Source organism: Nematolebias whitei, chromosome 11, assembly GCF_014905685.2.
Source record: "Nematolebias whitei isolate Nwh7 chromosome 11, NemWhi1, whole genome shotgun sequence".
Lineage (NCBI taxonomy): Eukaryota > Metazoa > Chordata > Actinopteri > Cyprinodontiformes > Rivulidae > Nematolebias > Nematolebias whitei.
In genome coordinates this window covers 37,343,913-37,354,369 of record NC_056508.1, presented here as the reverse complement: position 1 = coordinate 37,354,369, position 10,457 = coordinate 37,343,913, and positions in this window count along the sequence as shown.

The window sequence follows — 10,457 nt, the reverse complement described above, 5'->3', positions numbered from 1 at the left end:
GCTGACCTTCGCAGTGAACTCCCACTTTCACACACAGCGAGGACTCCTGCCTGTCCTGATTAAGCTGTGACCCCACCACTGACCACCGGACACCTAACACTCCCAGTCTAGGAGAAAACCCAGCTGACATACTTCAGAGACCACATGGGGGACTTGCATTAGGCAGAAAAATGAAAAGCCTTCACTGTGGAGCTGCATGAGGAAGTCATTTAAAGTTTCTTTTCTGCTCAAACTGGATGTAAATTCACAGAAAGGGGAAAGATTCAAACAGGCTTTTTGTAAAGATTTATTTACAATAATTTTATATTCAAACACTTTTGAAACATTGTTTACTTTGGAGAAATCTTGTCTGCTCGTAATAATTGAAAATGTATTTACTCTAAGCCACAAGACAAAAAACAAGAATGATAAACTGATTATTTTGCAGGTGGGAGTGAAATAAGTTTTAAACAGATGTTGAAACTGCAGAAGATCAACATGTGGAATGTGTGACTGTTCCGCCTGGTAAATGATAATGTTTAAAAAGTAAAATGTGCATATTCTAAATAATTTTCAAATCTTATTTATCACCTATAAGGCAATAAATACGTTTGTATTATTTCCATGAGCATGTGTGTTAGTATTATATTTTACAGCAAGCTTAGTATTTTCAAAAACTACATTTTAAGCGTGACAGATTATGCTGTGCATGGTTTATCTCAATGTAAAATACAACACTGAGAAGATCTCATTTGATTTTAGAGAGGATTGATTCAATAATTTTTTTCTCACAATCTGTAATTTGAAGTAGATCCTGCAAGAGAGGTTTGTTTTATTCCTTTTTCTGATCTTTATCTTATTTAATTACAATTTTAAGTAACATGATTTTTAAAAAAAAACTGGATTCTTGAAGCCCAAACCTTAAGCAGACTTCCAAAATATGCCCCCCCCCCCCCACCCACCCACCCACACAGAGATAACTTGTCTGAAATCGCAAATGAGAAACTGCTCCTGTCTCTCCTTCATTTAAATCTTCTTCTTTTTTTCTCCTCCCTTTTCTCTAATTTAGTTTACAGCTTTTTGGAAGAAAAACTACCCACCACTTCCTTATCAATGTCAATTCCAGCTTATTTAAAAAAATAGTTTTTTAGGATAAGTTTGCTGTTGCAAACATTCCTTACAGTCTTTCCCAAATATTTCAGCTTCTGACCCACAGTTACACATGGACTCATGACCCTGTCAGTTACTCATAAAAGTGTTTTTAAAAAATCAGTTTAATAGGGATTCCAGCATCTTTTGTATGCTTTTTATACGTTTATGACAATTGCTTTTTATGATTCACAACAGTTTGTTAAAAAATGACAGGAACAGCCATCTTTAAATTGGATTTTGTTTTTGGAGTCCATCTCTAAACCCCCCTGCTTGGTGTTTCATGACCTGATCTTCTGAGACCACTGCGTTAGAACACCAACATGCTGAAGTTTTTCTTTTGGTTTTGTTAGTTTATATATATATATATATATATATATATATATATATATATATATATATATATATATATATATATATATACATACACATATATATATGTAATAAGCAGATATATATGAAATAATTTTAGAAGGTAACTCAACTGTTCAATAAAAACGTATACAGATAATGTGGAACTTATTGCAACAAAGTTGACTAATAAAGGATAAAACTGCATAGTTTTATTATGCTGGTGAAAATTTTCAGTCATCCAGGACATGATGAATTCAAAAAGCGTTCAGTACAAAAACAACTGGACTTTATTTGTAACAGAAGACGTTTCGCTCCTCATCCGAGGAGCTTTCTCAATTCAAAGAGCAGAGAGTGAGACATTCAGGTTATAAGGCTGAGTGAGATAAGATACACACACATATGTAGATTTGACAATTCACACCTAAACACCTTAACAGTAGTTTACAGAAAACCAACCCACACAGACCAGTATCTTCTGTTTGACTCCAACCATCCACTGGAACATAAACTCTCCGTCATCAGAACTTTACAACATCGGGCCGAATGCGTCCCCATGAAGACAGAAGGGAAGGAAAAGGAACAGAAACACATTCAAGAAGCTCTTCAAACATGTGGATATCCTAACTGGGCTTTTGTCAAGTCAGTGAGGAAATCTACAAAACACACCAATAAACAGAAAAAGGACAACAAAAGACGTAAAAACATCGTCATCCCTTATGTTGCTGGAGTATCAGAGAAATTCAGAAGGATCTTCAACAAACACAAGATCCCAGTACATTTCAAACCCAGCAGGACTCTCAGACAGAGGCTGGTCCATCCTAAGGACAAAACACCCAAACACAAACAGAGTGGTGTAGTGTATGTGGTCCAGTGCAGCGAGGACTGTCCAGACCTCTACATTGGAGAAACTAAACAGGCTCTTCACAGACGCATGACAACACAGGAGAGCCACCTCCTCTGGACAAGATTCAGCTGTTCACCTCCATCTCACAGACAAGGGACACTCTTTTGAGGACCAAAATTTGTACATTTTGGACCGAGAACACAGATGGTTTGAGAGGGGGGGTGAAGGAAGCAATTATGTAAAGAGAAAAAAACATCTCTTAACAGAGGAGGAGGCCTCAGATTTCCACTTTCAAAAACATATAATGCAACTTTAAAACAGATTCCCAGCCGGTTTTCACACCTGATGGGAACAGAGGGGCCTCGACTGTGAATTAGAGGAACAAAAGACTCTTACTGTTAAGGTTGTTTAGGTGTGAATTGCCAATCTACATACAGTATGTGTGTGTATCTTATCCCACTCAGCCTTATAACCTGTATATCTCACTCTCTGCTCTTTGAATTGAGAAAGCTCCTCGGACGAGGAGCGAAACGTCTTCTGTTACAAATAAAATCCAGTTGTTTTTGTATTGAACGCTTTTTGAATAGTTTTATTATGATTATTATTTTTTTAATTGAACTCTTTATATTACCAGGAAAGAAATTATTTGAGATTATTAAGCTCTCTTACAAGGATGTCCTGGGAATATACTAATACTATTGTTTGTAATAATAATACTAATACTAATGTTTAATGGCAATAATAATGTTATATCTCCCAGAGCAGTGTGGACTGATACAGACTGGACATATTCAAAGGAAAGGAGGACTCTGGTAGGATCTGGAAGAGAACAGGTGACAGCTAAGTGTGTTGGTGGTAGACGTAAGTAGATTTCTTACTTCTTTCTGTTTGCTTGGCAGGCTTGGAGAGGAGGATGAGGGATTCCAGGTGGATGGCAGGATGTAGTGAGGAAGATGAGTTGAATATGTTGAAGTGGCTGGACGGTACTCAGATGCTGGTTCAAGGAGGTTCTTAGGCTGACAGTGAGGAGGCTGGTGGTGTTTATGAGGAGGTTCCACTGAGAGGTTCTGCTTCAGACACAAGGAGAATGGGTTCCTCGATGATGAGCCACAGAACCAGGAAGAGGGCACAAGAAAATACTTGGGTTAGTACATCTTATCAAAGATAAGAGTTGTAGGGCTGTCACTAGTTTACCAGTTGGTATCACAATGTTCCAGTGAAGAAGAACTGATCCAAAGATCCTTAAATACACCGAGTATTTGTCAGCCAGGATCAGGATAAAAAATGGATCAGGATCCAGGTGGTTTGGCTCTGCCCTACCTATCAGGAGCTGCAAGAATGTGATTATAGGTAGAGAAAACACTGGAATCCCACAGGTTTCAATTGTACATTAGTTTAGTTAGTTTAGTTTATTATTTTTTGAATATGTAAAAAAAAAAAAAAAATACAACATGAAGCATAATATCATAATGTCATGTACATTAAAACTTAGATGTTTAAGGTTGACATTTTATTACATTTTTCATGCTTGAGTTTCTGTTGTGCAAAGTATGTTTTGCTGAATCGACAAGTCAAAAAGTCATAAGGACATTTTAAAACTATTCGTTAAGCTGCATCAACGTCTTCATTTCTGCTCTTTTTGCCATGTTTTCCTTTTGTTCGTTTGTTTTTTGCCACTATCCTCCCAGTTGTCCTCTCCTCCCTGTCACTCATCAGAGTTTACCCTCCACTGAAGCAGAAAAGACTTAAACAATTATCGGTAAATTAAAAGAAAACAGCCTGGTCATGTGCGTCTGTTCTGTTGGGACAAAGTGATGACTGTTGTGTGGTTCCTACAGCACGCCGAGGTCAGGACCCCAAAGTGGCTGATCAGTATGATAGTGTCATTAAAACCCAAACAGACCCGCACACACAGACACTGGCCATGGTCAGTGACCTCCTGACCCACAGATCACACTGCCAGATGTCGTACGTCGATTTCTTCCATCCTTAACAACATCCATCATCAGTGTCAGAAGGGAGGAGCGTGCATGTGTTGGTGTGTAAGTGTGTGCACATCTTGCAACCTGGCTGCTGAGTGATATGCGGTTTGTCAATATTTAGCTCTATTAAAATTTAGGAGATGACATGGGTGGTCATGGTGTGCGTCCTGTTGTTCTGGACAGCTGAAGGAGGCGGTTCTCTCTGGAAAGTCAGGGATGGAGTTTTATATAAAGTCACTTGTACTGCAGTAAATAATTATTAGAGTTAATTATAGTTATTTCAAATAATTCAAGTACTTAATGTCCTCTCTGAAACGTTCCACATAAGTCCTAAATGCTCTGTCATCTGCACTACATACACTGTTCGTCAGTATTTGAAGCTGCCCAAAAATATCAGGAAACACTAAAAAACAAAACAACAACAACACCAAACAAGGATAAAGTAAAAAAATGCTGAAATATATACTTTTTAATTAACTTGTCTATGACCATTTGTTGACTTTTAGGGACCTTCTGTGGTTTTGTGATGCTAGCGACAGTAAATTTCAAATGTTTTTTGCAAATTTTAACTTTATTGTTCAGATAGTCTTATAGAAAAACTGTTCTGTATTGTAACTTTAAAAGTTATGGTGAACCCTATTCCCCTCTTTGGTGACTATTTGATAAACTGAGAAAAACAACAATGTTTATTTTTCCTGTAAGTTTCTAACAAACGATCATCATCTATGAAAATCTATGGGTAAAAATAGAAGCCAATTTGCTTACATTCCAAACAAAAGCAGGAATTAACTAAACATTTCTTTGATTTTAAAATAAATTTCACTTTCAACTACAATCATTTGAATACAGTCACAGGCGAAATGTGCACATCTAAACAAGACATGATGTGATTGAGGCACGTACTAATAGGATTTTATGTCAAAGCCAAACCAGCTACCGCTCTTGGCATCGTTACCATGGCAACAAATCCAGTAACAAATGTAAAGGATTCAGCGGTTGCCATGTCTTTACTGCAGATGCAATCAGCCTGAGTCGTTGTTTCTGGCAGAATTGTGCTGCCCGAGATCTTATAACTTTCTAAATCAAACTAAATAATTGTGCTGCATAAATTTAACTAAACAAAACAAGAACTGAAGAAAAAGTTTACATCAATCTAATCAAGGAGGATTGGAAACTAAAGAAGAAGCATAAAAACATTACATGAAAATAAAACCAGCAAGACATTATTAAAAAAAACTACTAATCCATCACATAAAAAGTATATTTATTTATTGTTATAAAATCTTTCTGTGGGAGTTCAGTTCTCTCAGCATCCTGTAGACACAAGACGGCACCAACAAGCCACACCTGTGGACCATCTCCTTCACGAGCTGCAGGAGTACAAAAGGCTGCAGAAGACCTCGCTTCACCACTGGAGCATTGCATGCCTACTGATAGCTGTGCTTCAAGCCACGTTTGCATTATCCTGTGATAGATCAGACTTACCCGGCGTTTTTACGTGTTTCAGCATTGACTTCTGCTGCCTACCTGTTCCTGGACTCCCCCTGTGTGGCCTTGAGTTTCGTTGTGACTTCCTCAGCTGTCTCTTCTCCTTAAAACCACTTGCATACCTCAACCTGAGACTTACCTCAACCTGAGACTTACCTCAACTCAACCTGAGACTTACCTCAACTCAACCTGAGATGTCTACCTTACTGGAACCTTACTGGAACCATTGGATCCCTTGCTCCTTCGACAATCCATAACTCCACCTGTAAGAAATAAATCATCATTACTCACCATACCTTGAGTTAACCATACTGAACCTTGTTCTTGCTCCCCAGGTTTCCAGTCCCGCTCCGTGCACATCACTGAATATTTCCACTGTAAACAAAACACTGTTAATTCTATCCGGTCTTGAAGTCTGTTCATTTTATTCCTTATTCTCTTGGTATTCCATTAAACCTTACACTTTCATTTTGTATTTAGGTTTTAGCTTTTTTTTGTGATTGAACAGTGAACACTGAACTAGCTGTAAATCAGAATTAAATAGTTTAGTGTGTTTCTTGAAAAATAACTCCAAATGACACATGGAACTACAGTATTTCTCTTAGCTACATCATATTTTTCCAAACTGTTGTGGGATTTAGTGAGTTCAAGCTCTCAAAGTGAAATAGTATCAGAGGCTGGAGCCAGTTGCATCAAACTTCCTGTAGAAACTTTTTATTTACAGCAAACTTTTCACTTTTAGTTACACAGAAAATTGCAAGTCACGTCTCCAACATTTCTTTTCAAATATTTTCCGTTTGCAGGTGAAAATAAACAGCAGTCCTGCTCCTGCCATGATCCCGCTGCAGGCTTGAAACGTGGCTGTTTAATGTCCCACAACGCGTCCAGCGGAGTGGGCTTCAAAGCTCTGAAACATGAAAAAAACAAGGTGCCATCTTAAAATTTATGAGACATTAAATTTCTTTCCATCAAATTGCAGTCAATCCATCATCGTTAGGACTTATAAAAATACCCACTAAGCCTGTAAAACGGCTTCAGTGGCGTTTCAGCTCAGGCATGAGGAAGAGGTGTGCATGCATGTGAGAAAGGTTTTATGCTTTCCATTCATCACATATGTGCATGTGTGGGCATGCTCAAGCCTTTTCTTTTAGCTTGTATTTGTCTTTGAATTCAAATTAAAACATGCACCATCTATGTTTGTTTCAGCATGTGCTCGTTTAATATTCTCCATTTATATATATTTTTTTTTTATTTAAAGTCGTTCTTTGCCCAGTTGTTCATTTTACAACCTTGAACCTTCTCATTTTGAACAGAGCTGACTGGAAACAACAAACATCCATCCATCCATCCATTATCTTTACCCGTTTATTCCATTTTGGGCCATGGGGGTCGCCGGTGCCCATGTCCGGCAATCACTGTGCAAGGGGCGGGGTACACCCTGGATGGGTCTCCAGTCCATCACAGGGCCACATAGAGACAAACGAGACAAACAACCATTCACTCTCTCACTCACACCTAGGGACAATTTAGAGTTACCAATCAGCCTAACATGCATGTTTTTGGTCTATGGGAGGAAACCGGAAGAGAAACCCCATGCATGCACGGAGAGAACGTGCAAAGCCACCCAGAAAGGCCCTTGGCCATTATATGATCCTGTGACCTGCTCACTGAGAAGAAACCGCTCTACCAACTGATCCACCGTGCTGCCCATTTGTAAATGTATATCGTTGTTGCATTGCTTCTTTGTACAAACTTGCCAGATTATAAAACCTAAAGGATGATATGTGTTAGAAGTAAAAAATAACGTTCAAGGTTCAAGCTTGTATATTAAAATCTTTGAGGAAATCTAGTTATTGCTGATAACTTGGTAATGAAATACAACATTTTTTTTATGTTTTGCTTTCCCACCTTCCTCCATTCATTTCCAAGCCACTCGTATCTGCTTCGCTGATGCCCAGTTGAACAGCTACATCTTTCCTTTCCTCTTGAAAATCAACTCCACCTTTCCCTGCCAACAGACCAAGCCAGCAGATGCCACAGAGTGAGCCATGTGGAGGCCGGTCACAGCTTCTGTGGTTCCTGGCTGGCAGATCACAGTTTCACTAAAACATAAAACTGAAAACAGCTTTTGATACTGAAGTCTAGATGACTCAACCCAGATCGTCACTTCACTGAGATCAGCCGAATGTTAGTTTTTTTATAGAGCACAATAGGCCTCTTCAGCTCACAGAGACAAATGTGTTCTTCTGATGGTAACATCACGAGGCATGTTTAATATCAATGAGGGGTAATAGTTGAATGGGTTGTCTGTCCTCTTAAGACAAAAGAAATATAATCAGGTGAAAGACTGTGGCTGAACAGGAAGAGATTAGAATACAATTTTCTTAGCCAACAATTTAGTTTTCTTTTTAACAAGGGCATTTCAGTTCACACCAAGAATTTTTATTTTGAAAGTCAAGCACAATTAAACAAAAATGGTGGATTATTCTACATGATTTATTTTAATTCTAGAGTTGTGCCGCTCGGGGTGGCTGCATGTTGGAATAGCTCTGTTACATTCACTCCGAGATTTTGCTTTTGGAAACTTTAATTCCTCTTTTTCTGCATGTAAATCACTTTATTTGGATGATTGTTTCCTTTGATGTTGGATGCTGTGCAGCTGGAAGGATTTTTACTAAAGCTTTTTTTAGTTTTGGACATTTGTTATGATGCGTAACCATGACAACAAGGGAATTTTTACAAGTGGGAGCAGCTGATTAATATTTCAAAAGCTCAAATAATATCTCAGCTATAGCCCCAAATCTCAAATGAGTTGAAAAGGAGGCGCCGTAGATGCATTACCGTCTCCCTGCCTGCTGTGCTCAAGTGCCTGACAACCAAGATCCTGGAAATGGCAGGAAACAAGGCTTGTGACAGCAGAAGGACCGGGATCATGCCCCGGCACCTGCAGCCAGCTTTCCAAAGTGACGAAGAGCTCAGCAGGCTGCTGGGAGGAGTGGCCATCACTCTGGGAGGAGTTCAGCCCAGCATTCAGGCAGTCCTGAAGCCCGGGGGAACCGAGAGGTCAGCCGAGTCTGGGTGGATGGATCGGACAGCATCTGTGGCCAGTTTCTTCAGATCCGCTGTGGGATGGACCTTTACAAATGATCCTTCCTGCCTACAGCCATCAGCATCTAAAACCTCTCTTAGGATAACGAGTTACCGCAACATTTAATTTCCCTTTGGGATTAATAAAGTATTTTTGAATTGAATTGAATGGAATGCTACAGAGAAGTGTTGTGTCATCAGTGCATACTTACTTTCTATTTCCCGTATCTTCATTAGGTCATTTATCAGTGTTTGTGCAACTTAAGTATGAGTTGTTCTTTAAGATCAATCACACATCCTGTACAGTATAAGTGTTAACCTTTCATGAGTTCAATTGTCTTGGTAATAATAACCAATTTACTCAACTTGTTCGTAGTTTAGTACGTTGTACCATGTGGCTTTTATCTTCTCTTTCACGGCTTGAGAAAGCTGGCTGATGTCTCTGTCAGCGCCTTTACAACCAAAATATGTCAAATCTGTTCACTGAAGCTGTGAACAAAAACTATAATCGTACTTTTAAAGAGATCCAGCCAGAAACTGAATCAGTGAGAAAACAGCCGTATGTGAACACAGAAGAGATGCGATCATAAAATGAAATCTCACAGCGACCATGTCAGTGAACCCAGATATAATTTAATATTTTGTTCTCCCACACTGAAGCTGATGTGACTGGTCTCTATAGCACTGAACACAAATTAAACATTATGTTTTATATCAAATTTTACCAGTTGAAACATATTCAAGTGATGTAGCAGAAATAAAGCCATCATGGAAAGTCTGTCTGTATCAGTGGTTTGGGTTTTTGTTATGCTTTTAGTTTAGTGATGTCGTGTTGTTTTGATTTTCATCATATATTTTCAAGACTCTGTGGTTGAATTTGTTGTAGTCATCTTTTGTTTTTAATTTTATTGTACTTTTTTCTTTTCATTTATCCATTTTTTGCTCTGGAGACCTCTTCTATTACATTACATCATATTTCTACATCTTGTTTGCCATTTTCACACACCTCATGTATTTTATGTACCCCATTCACCTCCCTCAGTTAATAGAGTTCCTGTTTTTTAGTTGCTTCTTATTAAATTCCTTTGCTTTTTGTTTTTTTGTATATATACAATACATCAAATCAACTTATTATATATAGTTTTCTGCTAGGATGAGATGATGTGATACACCTTTTAAATTTGTAAATTGATTTTTACTTCATCTGCCAGCGCCTTGAAGCTACTGGTAATATACACAATATTTATCTACCATTGTAGCCACACAACAAACAGCCGTAGACTGTAAAAGGACAATTTTCTATTCGAATGTTCAATAAGCCTGTGTAATATTGATTTTCATTCTGTTTTATTACTCTTTTTTTATTACTTCAAGTTACCTCCTCACTTGAACTGCATTTGTCATAAATATGCACAACTGCAGTAAGAAGCACATTTCTGTTAGATTTGGTGAGTCCAGAACAACTCAGACTCATTTCCATCCATCCATTATCTTTACCTGCTTCTTCCTTTTTGGGTCACTGGTACCCATTTCTAGCCATCACTGTGCGAGAGACGGGGGACACACAGGACAGG